The sequence below is a fragment of the Dama dama genome, chromosome 4, assembly GCF_033118175.1.
Source record: "Dama dama isolate Ldn47 chromosome 4, ASM3311817v1, whole genome shotgun sequence".
NCBI lineage: Eukaryota > Metazoa > Chordata > Mammalia > Artiodactyla > Cervidae > Dama > Dama dama.
The window spans coordinates 69398116-69414754 of record NC_083684.1 but is presented as its reverse complement, the minus strand read 5'-3'; the positions used below and the strand labels follow the sequence as shown (position 1 = coordinate 69414754).

At 46.8% G+C, this 16639-nt stretch overlaps 1 pseudogene; it reads left to right on the top strand.

Moving 5' to 3' along the window:
* Positions 1-8293: 8293 nt before the first annotated feature.
* LOC133055225 (putative killer cell immunoglobulin-like receptor like protein KIR3DP1) lies at positions 8294-15725 on the top strand (annotated as a pseudogene).
* Positions 15726-16639: the final 914 nt, after the last annotated feature.

Sequence of the window (16639 nt, the reverse complement as noted above, 5' to 3'; positions counted from 1 at the left end):
CATTTCAGAATCTGCTTTCTACCCCGAATCCTGCCATGGTGCCCACATCTTCAGGGCAAACCCCAAAATCTTCTATCAGAATTCCAGTCTGCTCATGGTCCTCCAGAGGTGACCCCGCTCCAATCTCAGGTCTCACCTTTTCTTCCCTCACAATGATAATAGTGCAGTATCACCACACACACACACACACTCCGATACATGGAAAATAGGCCATTTTACATTTGTGTGCTCTCTCATATCAGCTCTTCTGAGAACACTCAGACTCAACAAGTTCCTTTTCTACTCCGAATCAAAAGTAGACACAAAGGTAGACTCTATCATTTCCATCACTTGTTAATGGGTTTCTGCCTTATTAAGGGGCAATTTTCATATGAAAAATCCACATAAATCATTTAGAATGCTGGTTGACATGCCCATATCGGAATAATTGAAGGTCAAGAATGATTTTTTTTAATTAAAAAAATTGCATTTATACTCACATTTCCCTTTCCTCTACAGCGGCTAATATAATATGACCTTCACAAAGTTGTCTTATCATACAGTCTTTTGCTTATCTATTGATTTTTCTTAAAAATAAAATCATCATGCTTGAAGAGTGGACAGCACTGTACATGCCCAACACCAACTCCCCCTGCACCTAGAGAGTGCCTGTGTCCCAGGGTCTAGGGAATGTTCTTTTCTCTCTAGAACGTACTCGCTCCTCCCTGATGGTCTCCAACACCTCAAGCAGCCTCTTCCCTCAAGTGCAGTGTAGACACTGTTGTTCAGTCACTAAGTCATGTGTGACTTTTGTGACCATGGACTGCAGCTCGCCAGGCTTCTCTGTCCTTCACTGTCTCCCAGAGTTTGCTCAAACTCAAGTCCATTGAGTCAATGATGCCATCAAACCATCTCATCCTCTGTCACCCTCTTCTCCTCTTGCACTCAATCTTTCCCAGCATCAGGGTTTTTTCCATTAGTCAGTTCTTTGCATCATGTTGTCAAATTATTGCAGCTTCAGCTTCACCATCAGTCCTACCAGTGAATACTCTCAGGGTTGATTTCCTTTAGGATTGATGGGTTTGATCTCCTTGCTGTCCAAAGGACTCTCAAGAGTCTTCCCCAGCACCATGGTCTAAAAGCATGTTCTTCTGTGCTTGGCCTTCTTTACGTCCAGCTCTCACATCCGCATGTGCCTACTAGGAAACCATAGCTCTGACTATAAGGACCTCTGTTGGAACAATGATTTCTAATGCACTGTCTCGGGTTTTCACAGCTTTTCTTCCAAGGAGAGGGATCTTTTAATTTCATGGCTGCTGTCACTGTACACAGTGATTTTGGAGCTCAAGAAAAGAAAATCTGTCACACTTGCCACTTTTCTCCTAAATTTTGGCATTTGTCTGTTTGCCATGAAGTGTTGGGAAGAGAGGCCATGGAATTGATTTTTTCGAGTGTTTACAGTGTAGACATAGACCCCAGTTATTCTCATATTTCTTCTTTTAAAAAATAATTGATTATTAGCATTTGATGCCCACATTCTGCAGAATCTGAGTTCTTCAAGCACCTACAGAAGATGGCTTTAACTGGGTCATGGGTGTATTTCTGCTGTGTGACACCAATGCCTGGTACACAGTAGGTGCTCTGCAATACTTTATGAACTGACCCAAGGTTAGAAGTAAATTCCATTTCTGGAGGGGACTGGGAAAATAAATCTCTGAGTCCTAGTTGGAGCCAGACTGTCTGAGGCTGACTCAGGACGAGAACTTGGGTCCCACCCTTAGAGCAGGCGGTCAGACCGGGCAGAAAGAGAGAGGTGAGACCTCAGGTCTGGGCTGAGATGACTCCTGAGCCCTGCCGAGTGACATCATTGCTAAGTCCATGGAGGGGCCCCCTTTGCTGTGGGCCCATGGCCATGGGAACCCAGAGGGGCGGCAGCAGCCCCCCAGGGACCACATCCTGTTTGTCCTCTAGGCCCCATGGTCTCCTCATCTGTACAGGATGGGGGCGGAGGTGTTTGGGCATTCAGAGCTGCAGACATGCCTTCCATCCTCCCTGGGCTTCCCTGCTTCAACCAGATGTGGAGAGCAGAAGAGGACCGCAGGAGGGCACGGGATGCCCACCCACCCCCAGTTCACGGGAACCTCAGGGCTCAGGCAGCTGGAGGGACCAGGGATCCTGATGGGGAGAGAATGAGCACAGGATTTTGGTGGCAAATCTCTCATTTCCAGGGCTGAGTCTGGGCCAGAGGACCCCGAACCCTGCAGGTGAGTCTTCCCAGGGCTCCTGGTTCACCATATCTCACTTCAGTCCCAGGAAATTGGTGGGGGAGGAGGTGGGGGCACTGGGATCCTAGAGTGATGGTGGTGAAGCCTGGAAGGGCTCCTGAGCTCAGCTGGGGAGTGAGGGGTGGGGAGCTCCTGGGACTCAGCTTCTGACTTCCTTCCAGGGACTTTGCAGAATCTCACCATGTAGGCTGAGGCTCTTTTGCGCCACTCAAGGTGCCTGTGTGAATACACCGTATGCAGAGTTGGAGTGTGAGCATGAGTGCACAGACCATCAGGGAGTATGCTGCAGTCAGCCTGCTCTATTTGGAGAAGGAAATGGCGACGCGTTCCAGTATTCTTGCCTGGAAAATCCCATGGATATTGGAACCTGCCAGCCTACAGTATATAAGGTTGCAGAGTCATACATATGGAGTGACTTCATTTTCTTTCACTTTGTTTTAAAATTTACTTATTTAACTGGTTCCATTTTCTAATCTCATATTATATATATTTTATTGAAGTGCAGTGACTTACAGTGTTTCAGGTGCACCGCAAAGTGAGTTTCAGTTATACAAATACGCATACATTATTTTTCAGATTATTTTCCATTTTAGGTTATGGCAACATATTGACTGTGGTTCCCCGTGCTATACAGTAAATCTGTGTTGCTTGTTGCACATCTTTCTTTTTTAATTAGAAACATAGCATTGTATCCAAACTCCTATTTTAAATTTATGCTATATTCCACCTCAGTATTATGCTACACTGGCAGTGAAAGCACGATGCCAAAATCCCACCAGGTCCACGTTGAAAGTAAATGGAAAACAGCGGCTACGTTAAATGTGGGAGGAAATATTGAATCACATGATGTTACTGCTGGGCTTCCCTGGTGACTCAGATGAGAGAGAATCCGCCTGCAATGCAGGAGATCTCAGTTCGATCCCCGAATTGGGAAGATCTCCTGGAGAAGGTAATGGCAACCCACCCCAGTATTCTTGCCTAGAGAATCCCCATGGGCAGAGGAACCTGGCGGGCTGCAGCCCGTGGGATCACAAAGAGTCACACATGACTCAGGGACTAAGACTATTCTCAGGGCTCTGAACTTGAAAGGTATAACACTTTCCCTTTCGTAAAGAGATAAAAAGTGGCAGAGCAGACAGAAACTTCTGTCTTGTTGGGGGCTTAAAGGGACAGCATGACCAGACCTGCATGGACAGCTTTGAGAACAAAGGATTCCAAGATTAAAAGTTTTCCACAGTGGAGGGGACATAACGATAGCTATGGCTGATCCATGTTGATGTATGGCAGAAACCTATAATATTGTAGTGGTCCGTAAATTAAAAATAAATAAATTAAGGGAAAAAAGCTTGCAACAGAACTTCCCTGGTGGTCCAGTGGTTGGGAATCTGCCTGCCAATGTGGAGGACACTGGCCCGATCCCGGGACCGAGAGGATTCCACATGCCTCGGGGCACTTAAGCCCGTGGCCCACAAGCTCATGTTCTTTGAGAGAGTGCTCCACAACAAGAAAAGCCACTGCAAGGAGAAGACCCTGCACCACAGCAAAGAGCAGGCCCCCTTCCCACAACTAGAGAAAGCCTGTGCACAGTGATGAACACCCAGTGGAGGCATCAATTAATTAATAAAAGTTGGCAACAATCAGCCACACCTCCTCCCACATTAGAAAGTGTGTGTGTGTGTGTAAGTGTCGAAGTGTGAGTCACAGGTGGGTGTTTAATCTGTATAGCTCTCTCTCCTCCTTGGAATTTTCTTCCCAATGAGCTAGTGTTATTTTACATTCAGTAAACACTGACCAACCCTCTCCACCCCCCGAAAAGCCCATCTAACTCAGGTAAGATGATTCTTTGGGGCACGAGTTTACCATATCATTGGTCTGCTGGATTTCCAAATAAAGTCACTATTCCTTTCCTGAAGATCTCATCACTTTGTCCCATGATAAGCAATGTGAGGCTGCACTCAGAGCACATTCATGAGACATCAGCAGAGGTGTTGTTCATTTTAGACAAAACCAAAGACATCACTCTCACAACTGATATCTGTGGTTTAAAAGAAGATTCACAGATGGCCAACAGGCATATGAAAAGATGCTCAGCATTGCTCACTAGTAGAGAAAGGCCAACTGACACTGCGATGAGGTACCACCTCATACCAATCAGAGTGGCCATCATTGAACAGTTGACGAATAACACACGCAGGAGAGGGGTTGGAGAAGACGGAAACTCTCTTACACTTTTGGGGAATATAAACTGGTTCAGCCACTGTGGCAGAAAATATGGAAGTTCCTCAAAAAAAGCAAAAACAGAGTTTCCATATGATCCAACAACTCCAGTCCCGAGCATATATCTGGACTAAAACTATACCTTGAAAAGATTCATGCACCCTTGTGTTCATAGCAGCACAACTGACAATAGCCAAGACATGGGAACAGACTAAATTTCCACCAACAGATGAATGGATAAAGAGGATGTTGTATATGCCTATACACACACACAATGGAATACTACTCAGACATTTGAAAAATGAAATCATGCCATTTGCAGCAGCATGGATGGACCAGGAGATTGACATATTAAGTGAAGTAAGACAGAAAGACAAAGACAGTTATCATGTGATATCACCCACTTGTGGAATCTAAAAGGAACGTATCAAGGAAAGAGGAACAGACTCACAGACATAGAGAACAGGCTTGTGGTTGCTAAGGGGGAGGGAAGGACTGGGAGTTTGGGATGAGCAGATGAAAGCTATTTTTACATAGAAAGGATAAAGAATGAGGTTCTACAGTATGGCACAGGGGATTCTATTCAGCATCTTGCCAAAAATCATGATGGAAAAGAATATATAGGTCAAGCTGAATCAATTTGCTATACAGCGGAAATGAACCATAGTTCATAATTTCCTTTTAATTTAAAAAATTTGTGGTTTATATATCTGCAATGAAATATTACATGGCAAACAGCGAGAGTTTCACTTCGTCTTTTCCTATCTGGATCCCTTTTTTTTCTTTTTCTGGTCTGATTGCTGTGGCCAAAACTTCCAAAACTATGTTGAATAGTAGTGGTGAGAGTGGGCACCCTTGTCTTGTTCCTGATTTCAGGGGAAATGCTTTCAATTTTTCATCATTGAGGGTGATGCTTCCTGTGGGTTTGTCATATATAGCTTTTATTATGTTGAGGTATGTTCCTTCTATTCCTGCTTTCTGGAGAGTTTTAATCATAAATGGATGTTGAATTTTGTCAAAGGTTTTTTCTGCATCTATTGAGATAATCATATGGTTTTTATCTTTCAATTTGTTAATGTGGTGTATTCCATTGATTGATTTGCAGATATTAAAGAATCCTTTTATTCCTGGGATAAAGCCCACTTGGTCATGATATATGATTTTTTAATATGTTGTTCGATTCTGTTTGCTAGAATTTGGTTAAGGATTTTTGCATCTATGTTCATCAGTGATACTGGCCTGTAGTTTTCTTCTTTTGTGACATCTTTGTCTGGTTTTGGAATTAGGGTGATGTTGGCCTCATAGAATGAGTTTGGAAGTTTACCTTCTTCTGCAATTTTCTGGAAGAGTTTGAGTAAGATAGGTGTTAGCTCTTCTCTAAATTTTGGGTAGAATTCAGCTGTGAAGCCATCTGGTCCTGGGCTTTTGTTTGCTGGAAGATTTCTGATTATGATTTCCTTGCTTGTGATGGGTCTGTTAAGATCTTCTATATATATATGTGAAGTACACATAAATCCGTGCTGACTCATGTCAATGTATGGCAAAAACCACTACAATACTGTAAACTACTTAGCATCCAACTAATAAAAATAAATGGGGAAAAAAGAAATATTACATGGCAGTCAAAATGCACAAACTGAAATGACAAAGAACACAGATCAATTCTGAAACATGATATTAAGTAAATAAAGGAACTTTTAAGAAAGGTGACTAGACTGTTACTCCATTATATACATAATGATCAAGAGGAGACCAGATTTATTACTTAGGGCTCATCACTAATGTTAACAATCCCCACCCCCAGCAAAATGGAATGGAATCATAACCCTTACTGAGTTTCTTTTCTGTCTGTGAACAACAGCTGAACAGGGTGTATGTCTGCTCTTGGAGTCCTGAAACAGCTGGGCCGTTTTGTCCCTGATTGGAGTTGATTGTAGATATGCCCCTCACTCAAACATTCTGGAGCTTGGAAGTCTCTACTTGACATATTTTTTGTTCATTTGAGTATGTAGTAAGCAAGGTTATACACCTTTTCAGGCAGAACAAATCCCCCTCCCAAAAAAACACCACCGTGCTCTTTACACACGTTATCTTTGTGTACATGTGTGGTCCTTGGATTGGAAAGGGAGCAAGAGAGAGAGACAGAAAGGGTGTGTGTGTGCAAACTTTCCACTCACAGTCACGGAATAATTTCAGATGAAGAGTCAGAGAAAGACAAATCACATGATATCGCTTCTTTGTGACATCTAAAACAATGAACTTATTTACAAAACAGACACACAGAGAATGAACTTATGGTTACCAGGAGGGATAGTGTCGGGGGAGCTTAGCTTGAAAGTTTAGGATTGATATATACACACAGCTATATTTAAGATGGATGACCAACAAGGACCTACTGTAAAAACAGAGAATTCTACTTAATATTCCGTGACTACCTAAGTGAGAAAAGAATTTGAGAACAATAGACGCATGTATATGAATAACTGAATCACATTGTTGTACAGCTGAAACTAACAGAGTCAATTAGTCTCTTAATCACATATATTACAATATAGAATTTCTTACAATTTTCAAAGATCCATAAAGTGCATGTCTTTTCCTCTCATAAGAATGCAGAATCACACTGTTGGTGGGAATGCAAACTAGTACAGCCGCTATGGAAAACAGTGTGGAGATTTCTTTAAAAACTGGAAATAGAACTGCCATATGACCCAGCAATCCCACTTCTGGGCATACACACTGAGGAAACCAGATCTGAAAGAGACACGTGCACCCCAATGTTCATCGCAGCACTGTTTATAATAGCCAGGACATGGAAGCAACCTAGATGCCTATCAGCAGATGAATGGATAAGGAAGTGTGGTACATATACACCATGGAATATTACTCAGCCATTAAAAAGAATTCATTTGAACCAGTCCTAATGAGATGGATGAAGCTGGAGCCCCTTATACAGAGTGAAGTAAGCCAGAAAGATAAAGAACATTACAGCATACTAACACATGTATATGGAATTTAGAAAGATGGTAACGATAACCCTATGTGCAAAACAGAAAAAGAGACACAGAAATACAGAACAGACTTTTGAACTCTGTGGGAGAATGTGAAGGTGGGATATTTCAAAAGAACAGCATGTATACTATCTATGGTGAAACAGATCACCAGCCCAGGTGGGATGCATGAGACAAGTGCTCCAGCCTGGTGCACTGGGAAGACCCAGAGGAATCGGGTGGAGAGGGAGGTGGGAGCGGGGATTGGGATGGGGAAGACGTGTAAATCCATGGCTGATTCATATCAATGTATGACAAAACCCACTGAAATGTTGTGAAGTGATTGGCCTCCAACTAATAAAAAAAATTTAAAAACCTTAAAAAAAAAAAAAAAGAATGCAGAATCAAAGTCCATATTAATGAGCCTTTAATTGGGAACCTCAACTGAGCCTGAAATACTAGCTGAGTACATCTGATTTCTCTTCTGAAAAGACTTAAGGTTACTGAGATTTATCATGAGCTTGGGGAAAGCATCCTGCATGGTATACACTGAATCACTGTTCCTACTTCCTGAGGCAGCAAGATCTGTTCAAATCCTCCTACGTTTATAGTGTTTGGGAAACAACAACTGATGCTCGGGTCATGAGGCCTGCTCAGAAACGAGGCTCAGACAGACTTCCATCCCTAGCGGGAGAAGAGGCTGCCCATCTTCCCCTGTGACAGGCACCAGGCTGACTGTATGAACAACACCGCCCCCCTTCCGCATCCTGTGACTCGGTCAGCTTTGCTCAGTCCTGCCTCCTGCCTCACAGAAGCAGAGCCATGCGGCCCTCACTCCTCAGCCTCCTGAGTCTCGGTGAGTCCGGAAAGACCTGGTAGGAGAGGTTTATGGTGGAAATCGGGGGTCTTCACACCACTGACCAGGTTCCCTGGATGAGGGTGCAGGGAGCGTGGGGTCCATCGGGACAAGCCATCTCTGACGGGCTTTTCCTTCTAGGATTCTGTGTGAGTCTGAGAATCTGGGCAGCTGTGGGTGAGTCCTCCCCATCCCTTATTTCTGTGTTCAGCAGAGCAGCCGGAGCTGAGGCAGATGACACTGGGGGGCAGGGTGAGACCCCTGTCAGTACACTGAGAGCCAGGTGCCCTGTGGATCCGAGGTCCTCTATTGGCCTTGATACTCATCTTCACTCTCCCCAGAGGTTAGCCCACCTCTGGACTCTGAACCTGAAGGGACAGGGTGAAGTCTGGGAGCTGAGAGCTGGAGCCCTGAGTGCCATTTCTATCATCAGAGGGGGGCAATGGGGCGACAGCCGACAGACCCCTCTCCAACAAGGTGGCATCTCCAACTGGCCATTCACTACAGGATCTCCAGGACCACCCACTAGACCTGACCCCAGGGGAGGGGCTGGGCATCAGGCAGGGCCACCTGGACCTGGTCCCACATTTGATGGAGGCTAGCTAACAAAGGAGCGGGGCTCATGGTTTCTTTCGTTCTTTTCAGTCAGATGGTTTTTTCTCTTCTTAGTTGTGTTACTGTTAGTCGCTCAATCGTGTCTGACTCTTTCTGACCCCAAGGACTGTAGCTCAGCAGGCTCCTCTGTCCATGGGGTTCTCCAGGCAAGAATACTGGAGGAGGTTACCATTACCTTGTCCAGGAGATTTCGCCAACGCCGGGATTGAACCCTGCTCTCCTGCATGACAGGAATATTCTCGAACATTTGAGCTACAACAAATGCAACAGGGGAGCCCTTTCACTTCTTTTCCATGTATCAATTTTTCCATGGTGTTTTCCTTTGCCTGCATCATGCAGCTTGCAGGACCTTAGTTCCCTGATCAGGGATCAACCCGAGCCTTCAGCAGAGAAAGCACTGAGTCCTAATTACTGGACCGCTAAGGAATCCCTAGTGTCTTGTTTTGAGAGAAACTTTTTCAACATTTTGTCAACCCAAGGAGTGACTCTTATGAATCACTTCTGAGAATCATATTCTTAGAATCTCTGTGATCTCCGTCCTGTGTTGACTGTGTCTCTGTCTGTCCCCAAACCCCAGGTGTCCTTGAGAATCAAGGTGATGCACTTTAGGATAGGAGACTTGCAAGAATTGAAGGGGACGGGCCCATGGGGGCAGGGTGGAGAGGAGACTGTTCCTATTGTCCTCTCAAAACCTGTGCCTCCTTCTGTCCTAGGTGAATATGACAAGCCCTCTTTGTCAGCCTGGCCAAGCACCGTGGTTCCCTTAGGACAGAATGTGACTCTCCGGTGTCACTTCCGTTCTACACTTAAGAGATTCAGACTGTTCAAAAGAGATGGGACCAGTTTCTCCGAGCTCCGGGGAATTCATTTCAAGACCTTCACCCTTGGCCGGGGACCAGAGAACATGCCGGGTCCTACACGTGTTCTGGAGGCTACCGGTACCCACACAGTGACCCCCTGCAGATTGTGGTCACAGGTAGGAGGGGTCCAGCCAGCCCGGGATGGCCGAGCCTGCAGGCAATCCTACTATAGGTCCACGTGCCAGTGCAGCCAAGGACGTCCTCAGGATTCCCAGCCAGGACCTAACCAGGGAAAGAGAATCCACTCTGAGAGTTTAAACTCAGGGTGTTGATAGAGGGATGGGATGCCCGGCTGAGGAAGCAGGAGCCTCCCTGGGCATTAGTTAGACAGGATGTGGCCATCCCCTGCCAGGAGGGTGGATGGGAACGACCCTGATCCAGCACCTGTCACCCAGTTGGGAGCTGTAATCCCGTATGAAGGAGCTGGGGTCTGGGGAGAAGTCCCAGGAATGTCTCCAGTGGCATGAGGCGGGGTCACAGATGGGAAATGTTCCCTTTTTTCTCCACTTCCTTCCCGTTGATGCCAGTCATCACCCATGATATAGGAGATGTCTGTGAAGGGAGCCAGGGTATGAATCCTCAGAACCACCCAGACCTCAAATGCAAATTAGGGATGGGATGAAGCTGAGAGCACGGCAACCCACTCCAGTATTTTCGCCTGAAGAATCCCATGGAGAAAGGAGCCTGGCAGGCTCATGGGGTCCGACAGAGTCAGACACAACTGAAATGACTTGGCATGCATGCATGCAGCTGAGAGCAGATCCAGCAGCTACAGAGCTTAGAATAAGCACAGAGGAGGTTAGAGGTCTTGAGCAAAGAGAAAGAGAAAAGCATGAGCCAGACCCGAGAACAAGGCTAGAGAGAATGCCACAGGACAGACAGGAAGGATAATTGGCTTTGGTGGTTCACGGGGACATTTTTCACACCTTCAGATGTCAGGGGAAGCGCCGAGGTGGGGTGACTCACTGAAGCTCACAACCTCTTTGCTCCTAGGTTTGTTCACAAAACCCACCATCTCAGCCCACCCAGGCCCCATAGTGAGGGCGGGAGGGAATGTGATCCTACGCTGTCACTCACCACTGCTGCTGGACAAATTTATGCTGCACAAAAAAAGGCAGCAACGGGCATTTCCAGAGACATGGAGAGACGCTCCCGGGCGGGCATGCCCCAGCTCACTTCTCCATTGGCCCCATGACCTCAGGGAGTGTGGGCACCTACCGATGCTACTGCTCTCTCAGCCGCTCCCCCTATGAGTGGTCAGCCCCCAGCGACCCCGTGGACATCGTCATCACAGGTGAGTGTGCCCAGACCAGTCCCCTCTGCTGTCTGTGTCACAGAAGGTCTGGTGTCCAGTCCAGCATCAGTACCGGGAGACAATGACAGGCGTGCAGAGACACTCACACACTCGGGAGAGGGAACAAACCAGAGAGAGAGGAGGTGTGAACATGGAAGGGAAAGAGAGCAGAGTACCTGCCATGTGCTAAAGAGAAGACACAGCTGGTGACAGAGTGAAGCAGCAAGAACGTGAAAGAACGAGCAATGGAGAAAAATGTACCAGAGCAGGGACCCGGGCAGTTCCCGGCTCAGGCAACCAACGATGGTTGCTTAACGGGCTGGTTTCCACCTTCATGTCAGAGCTCCCTTCCTCTGTCAGGAGCGCTGGGGTACCAGACGCCTTTGCAGTCTGGCCCCTGGGTGGTCAGGACGGAGGTCAACACTTTGAATTTGCTCAGCCTTGTCGTTTAACGCGTGCTTCTGCGCAAAGAGGAAGGAGTGGTCCCTGCCAACCCTCCCCACTAAGGAGTCCCTTTCAGCCCCTGGGGGTGGGCAGGGTAACGCTGAACACTACCTCACATTTGAGGTAGTCAAAGATTGAATGAGATTCTGGCAATCTCCCCGCCATAATGCCTTCTTCTGGGTCAATACCATGTTTTATGATGGTCCCAGCAGTACCTAATAGGTTCCATTCTTCAAGAGAACCCCACATCTCGTTGATTTTTAAAGTATATTTTTTCTTATTCATTTTTGTTGAAATCTAGTTGATTTATGATGTTGCTAGTTCCTGTTGTACATAAGAGTGATTCAGTTGTTCATTTATCTATATTTCTTTTTTAAAAAAAGAATATTAAGTGACACTCCATTATGAAAGTTACCTTTGAATTTTCCCCTGTTCCAGGTATCCCTTGTTGTGGGGCTTTCCTCCTGGTGGTGGGTGGCCTTCTCATTGCAATGCTTCTCTTGTTGCACACTTCGGGCTTTAGTCCTCTATTTAGGACTAGAGTTACTTTATGCTCTAAGGTCAAGGTCTCTTCCTTCCAGGTCAGTTCAAGAAACCCTCTCTAGCAGCCCAAGGGGGGCCCGTTGTGAGGTCAGGAGAGAACGTGACCTTGCTCTGCAGCTCTGAGAGCACCTTTGACCAGTTCCATCTGCTCAGGGAAGGGGAGAACCTTGGGCGCCTGCTAGCGAGAGGACAGGGCCCGCATGGAGCACTCCAGGCAGTGTTCCCTTTGGGTCCTGGGACCCCAGCCCACAGCGGGGTCTACAGGTGCTACGGCTCCTTCACTCACTCTCCCTATGCGTGGTCAGACCCCAGCGACCCCCTGCTCCTGTGTGTCACAGGTGAGGACCCTCCTCCTGACCCAGCTTTCTTGTTGCTCTTCAGTCACTAAGTTGTGTCCAACTCTTTGCGACCCCGAGGACTGCAGCTAGACAGATTCCTCTTTCCTTCACTTTCTCCCCTTCATGGATCACAGCCTTGTCCTGGTAAACGGGCTTGTGTAACTCAATGAAGCTATGAGCCATGTCATGCAGGGCCGCCCAAGACAGACGGGTCATAGTGAAGAGTCCTGACAAAACCTGGTCCCCAGGAGGAGGATATGGCAACCCACTCCAGGATCCTTTCATCGAGAACCCATGAAGAATCCCATGCTTTACAATATAGTAAATGCGATTGCGCTGTGCAAAAAGTCCATTTGGCTTTTTCCATGACATCTTACTGTATCATGAGATCTATCTCAAGGGCCCCGTGCTGGTGTCAGGGGACCTTTGGGCTTCTGGAGAAATGGAGGCAATGAGAACCAGAGAGGAAGAGAGATGGTCGGTGGCATCTCAACCCTCTTCCACCTCCTGTATGGATGCCCCCATCAGAGTCCTGTCTATCCAGGCAAATAAAGAAAAGGGTCAGGGTAGACCCAGGAGGAGGAGAGGCTGGGCTGATTTGGGAAGATCAGAGATAGCATCTGCCCCTTGCTCTTAGTGTTTTCCCAAAGCACCTCTGACAAACAAGTGATTTCCCAATTAAGGAGCATAGATATTCATTCCCGGAGCAGAGAGAATGTCTCTTGCTTACAGCTTTCTTTCACCACCAGGCATATCCTTCCTGCCTCCTTCCACCATCACTTCTTCAGGATGGAGGGTCTCTTCAATGCATTCATGGGGAGGGACCAGAAGCTCTCCCCTCCCCCATCAGACTTTTTACAGAGTCAAAAGACATGCAGGAGGTCAACCTTCCAGAAAGAATAGTCCTCATTCATGGGGCGAGGAAGATTACTTGCTCACCCCTTCTGTCTTCTTTCTCCTAGGATCCACTACAAGTACTTGCCCATCAACCATGGATCCACACACCACAGAAGGTAAGCAAGATGGTCTCCTATCTCACCAAGTGTCTGAGGAGACAGAGGGTTCCTGTTTGAGTGTTGGATCTACCACCTTCCAGCTCCGTGACTTTGGGGTCCTCAACGTTCCTGTCATGTCAGCATTTGAGATCATGGTCTGGATTAGAACCAGAGGGGGCATTGAGTTTCTCATGTTCTGGGACAGGGAATTTCTAAATTGGACAAAGTTGGTCTGAGCGACCTGACCCCATGCTTAAGGGAGATGCTTACCCTCCCTCCACCAGGATCTTTGGGGAAGGATGGTGGGGGTGGGGGAGAAGAGGAGAATTGTAGGGAGCACTTTAATATGTGCTATTCTTTTGCTATTGTTTTATGAAATAAACATTCCAGAGTTTAGAGATAGAAGTGTCGTTGTCTTCTTGAGGATTCCATCCCAGGTATATGTGGATGGAGGGGGAATTATATTGAGGATTAAAGGGGTCTCCAGTCATGTACAAACACCATGCCTTGATGAGGGGGACCAGAGAAAAACTGCATTGGTGCCTGGGGGAATTTGGTTCAGACCTCTGCTGGTCTGCACAGCCTCTTTACTTTATCCACTGCTAGCATCTCTCCTGGATGCTTTGGTACCTCCTGGGAAGTGGAGACCATAACTGATCAGGTTGAGAGATGCTGACACACTTTGACACAAGGATACAATAAATCCTGTGTGTAGGCGCAGCGTGTATGCAACGAATAACCAGAACTTCTCCCGTTTGCTTGTTGGCAGAAGCAAAGCTTCCTCAAGGCCACTCCAGCCAGCTGCACCTTCTCCTTAGGCTCTCCGTAGCCTTCATCTATACTAGCTTCTTCCTCGTTGTTCTTGTCTGTCACTGGTTTCCCAAAAAGTAAGTATGAAGAGCCAAACTGTCATTGGTGTTCTACGCAAAATCATAAGGCTGAAGGAGGGAAGCACAGTGGCATATGACTCAGGGGGAGGTGGGCTCATAGCAGAGAATGGTGTTGTCACTTCCTGTAGGTTAAAAACTGATTTCCATTGTTGTTTTCACAGAGGGAATATCTTCCAGAGAACCATGGAACCCTGTTCTTTTTATGAACATATGTGTTCATTTAATCTGGCTGCAGTAGGTCTTGGCAGCAGCATGGGGGATCTTAATTGTGGTGCTGAGGTGCAGTTCAAGGCTCCAGAGCTCACAGGCTCAGCAGTAGTATCCTGTGGGGGTTAGCTGCTTCATAGCACGTGGGGTCTCAGTTCTCCCACCAGGGACGGAACCACACTCTCCGCACTGGGAGGAGGACTCTTTATCCCCAGCCACAAGGGACGTTCCAAGCCCTATTCTTCACTCCAGCCACAACCATCTGTTCTTCTCCCCTTTATGATCTTGGGAATCTGCTGGTACACATTAGAGGATGGTCCATAACAGAAGACGTAGGGTGGGCTCCCTGTGTTTGCACAGGTTCCAGAGAGAGTCCATCAGTGGCTGGGCTGGTATATGGGGTGGTTGTTTTTAAGTGGACTAGACAGGCTAAGCAACCTGGTGCAACCCCTGCTTTTTTTGGCTTTGATGTGCCCACCAAAGATATGGAGGTCTAGAAGAACAACCCCCACCCGACAAGCCTTGACTCTCTTCCATTCGCAGATGTTGCAATCATGGAAGGTGAGCCCAAGGAAGATCAAACAGTGAGCGGTGAGGTGATTCCTCCCTTCCCAAACCCTTGCCACAGCCCGAGCCCCTCCAATGCCCAATGCCCCAGCCTTCGAAGATCGCATCTCATCCCATCATTCACACCTCCTTCCTTTCAGGACCTTGTAGCAGAAGATGTGATATTCGCCCACTTGAACCACAGGAGCCTCTCTGAGAGACTGTTCACTCCCACTCCGCTGAGCCCCATGCATCCCTCCACTGAGTCCAGTATCTATGAGGAACTCGATGTAAACCAAGGCCATGCTGAGTCCTGACTTGGCCCCTTCCTTTGGGCACAGAGAGTGTTATAAATTGAAGAGCTAGATCTCTTTTTAAAGGGCTTCCTCCGTGGACACTCCTCCTCCTCCAAAGCAGCCCAGCAGCTCTGAGGTGAACAGTGGAGTCCAAGAATTATCGGATTGTCATCAGATGTCCCACCACCTCTTAGTAATCCCCTGGCTATACTAATATTCTATTTTAACTATCTAACATTTTGGGAGAAGTTAGTCTAATCAACCGCACATACTGGGTAGGTTACCATGGTCATCCTACTTTTTTTGAGAATTCCACTAAAGCATAAAAATTTGCAAGTTGAGCCTTCAAATTATTCAGTTTAAAATAAAATAAAGCCAATTAAAAAAAGAAACCTCTCTTCATTAATAGTTTACAAGGATGAACTTATTTACAAGTCAGAAAGAGACTTGTAGACTTAGAGAACAAACTTAGAGTTACAGAGGGAAAAGGTGGGGGAGAGATAGATTGGAAGTTTAAGATTGACATGTGCACACTGGCATATTTAAAACAAAGTGCTTTCTATGAAACAATAATAAAAGCAATGCAAGTTGGCAAAATAAAAAGATAAAGTATATTCTGTTTGAGACATCCAGTGTGGTGCCACTTGCCAGAAGAGGCTGCGTGTGTGAGTGGAAGTCGGTTCAGTCATGTTTGACTCTTTGGGACACCATGGGCAGTGTGTAGCTCGCTAGACTCCTCTCTGCATGGGATTCTCCAAGCAAGAATCCGGAATGGGTTGCCATTCCCTTCTCGAGGGGATCTTCTTGACCCAGGGATTGAACCCATGACTCTCATGTCTCTTGCATTGGCAGGCGGATTCTTTACCACTGAGCCACCGAGGAAGCCCCTCAACCTTTTCCCAGCTGTGGGCACTGAGGCTGCTGGGGTTCCAGGGGTGGAAACAGGACAACAGAATCCCCCTCAGTCTGGACCTGCACTGGCCGATAGAGTACTTACCCAGCCACGTGGTACAGACAATGGCTCTACACGTATGTGAAGTAAAGCTTTCGGTTCTTCAGTCACACCCACAACATTTCAAGTGCTCAGTAGTGTCCTGTGGCCAGGTGCCAGGGTGCTGGACAGAGCAGATGTTTCAACAGAAAATTCTTCTGGACATTGCACTCCAGATCACTGAAGGGCTACCGAGGGAACACTCACCCCAGGGAGGCTTTGCATGTGTTGTGATAATCCATCAATAATTGCGAGTTTTGTCTTTTTTGCTTTTTTTCACCAAAGCAAAGGAT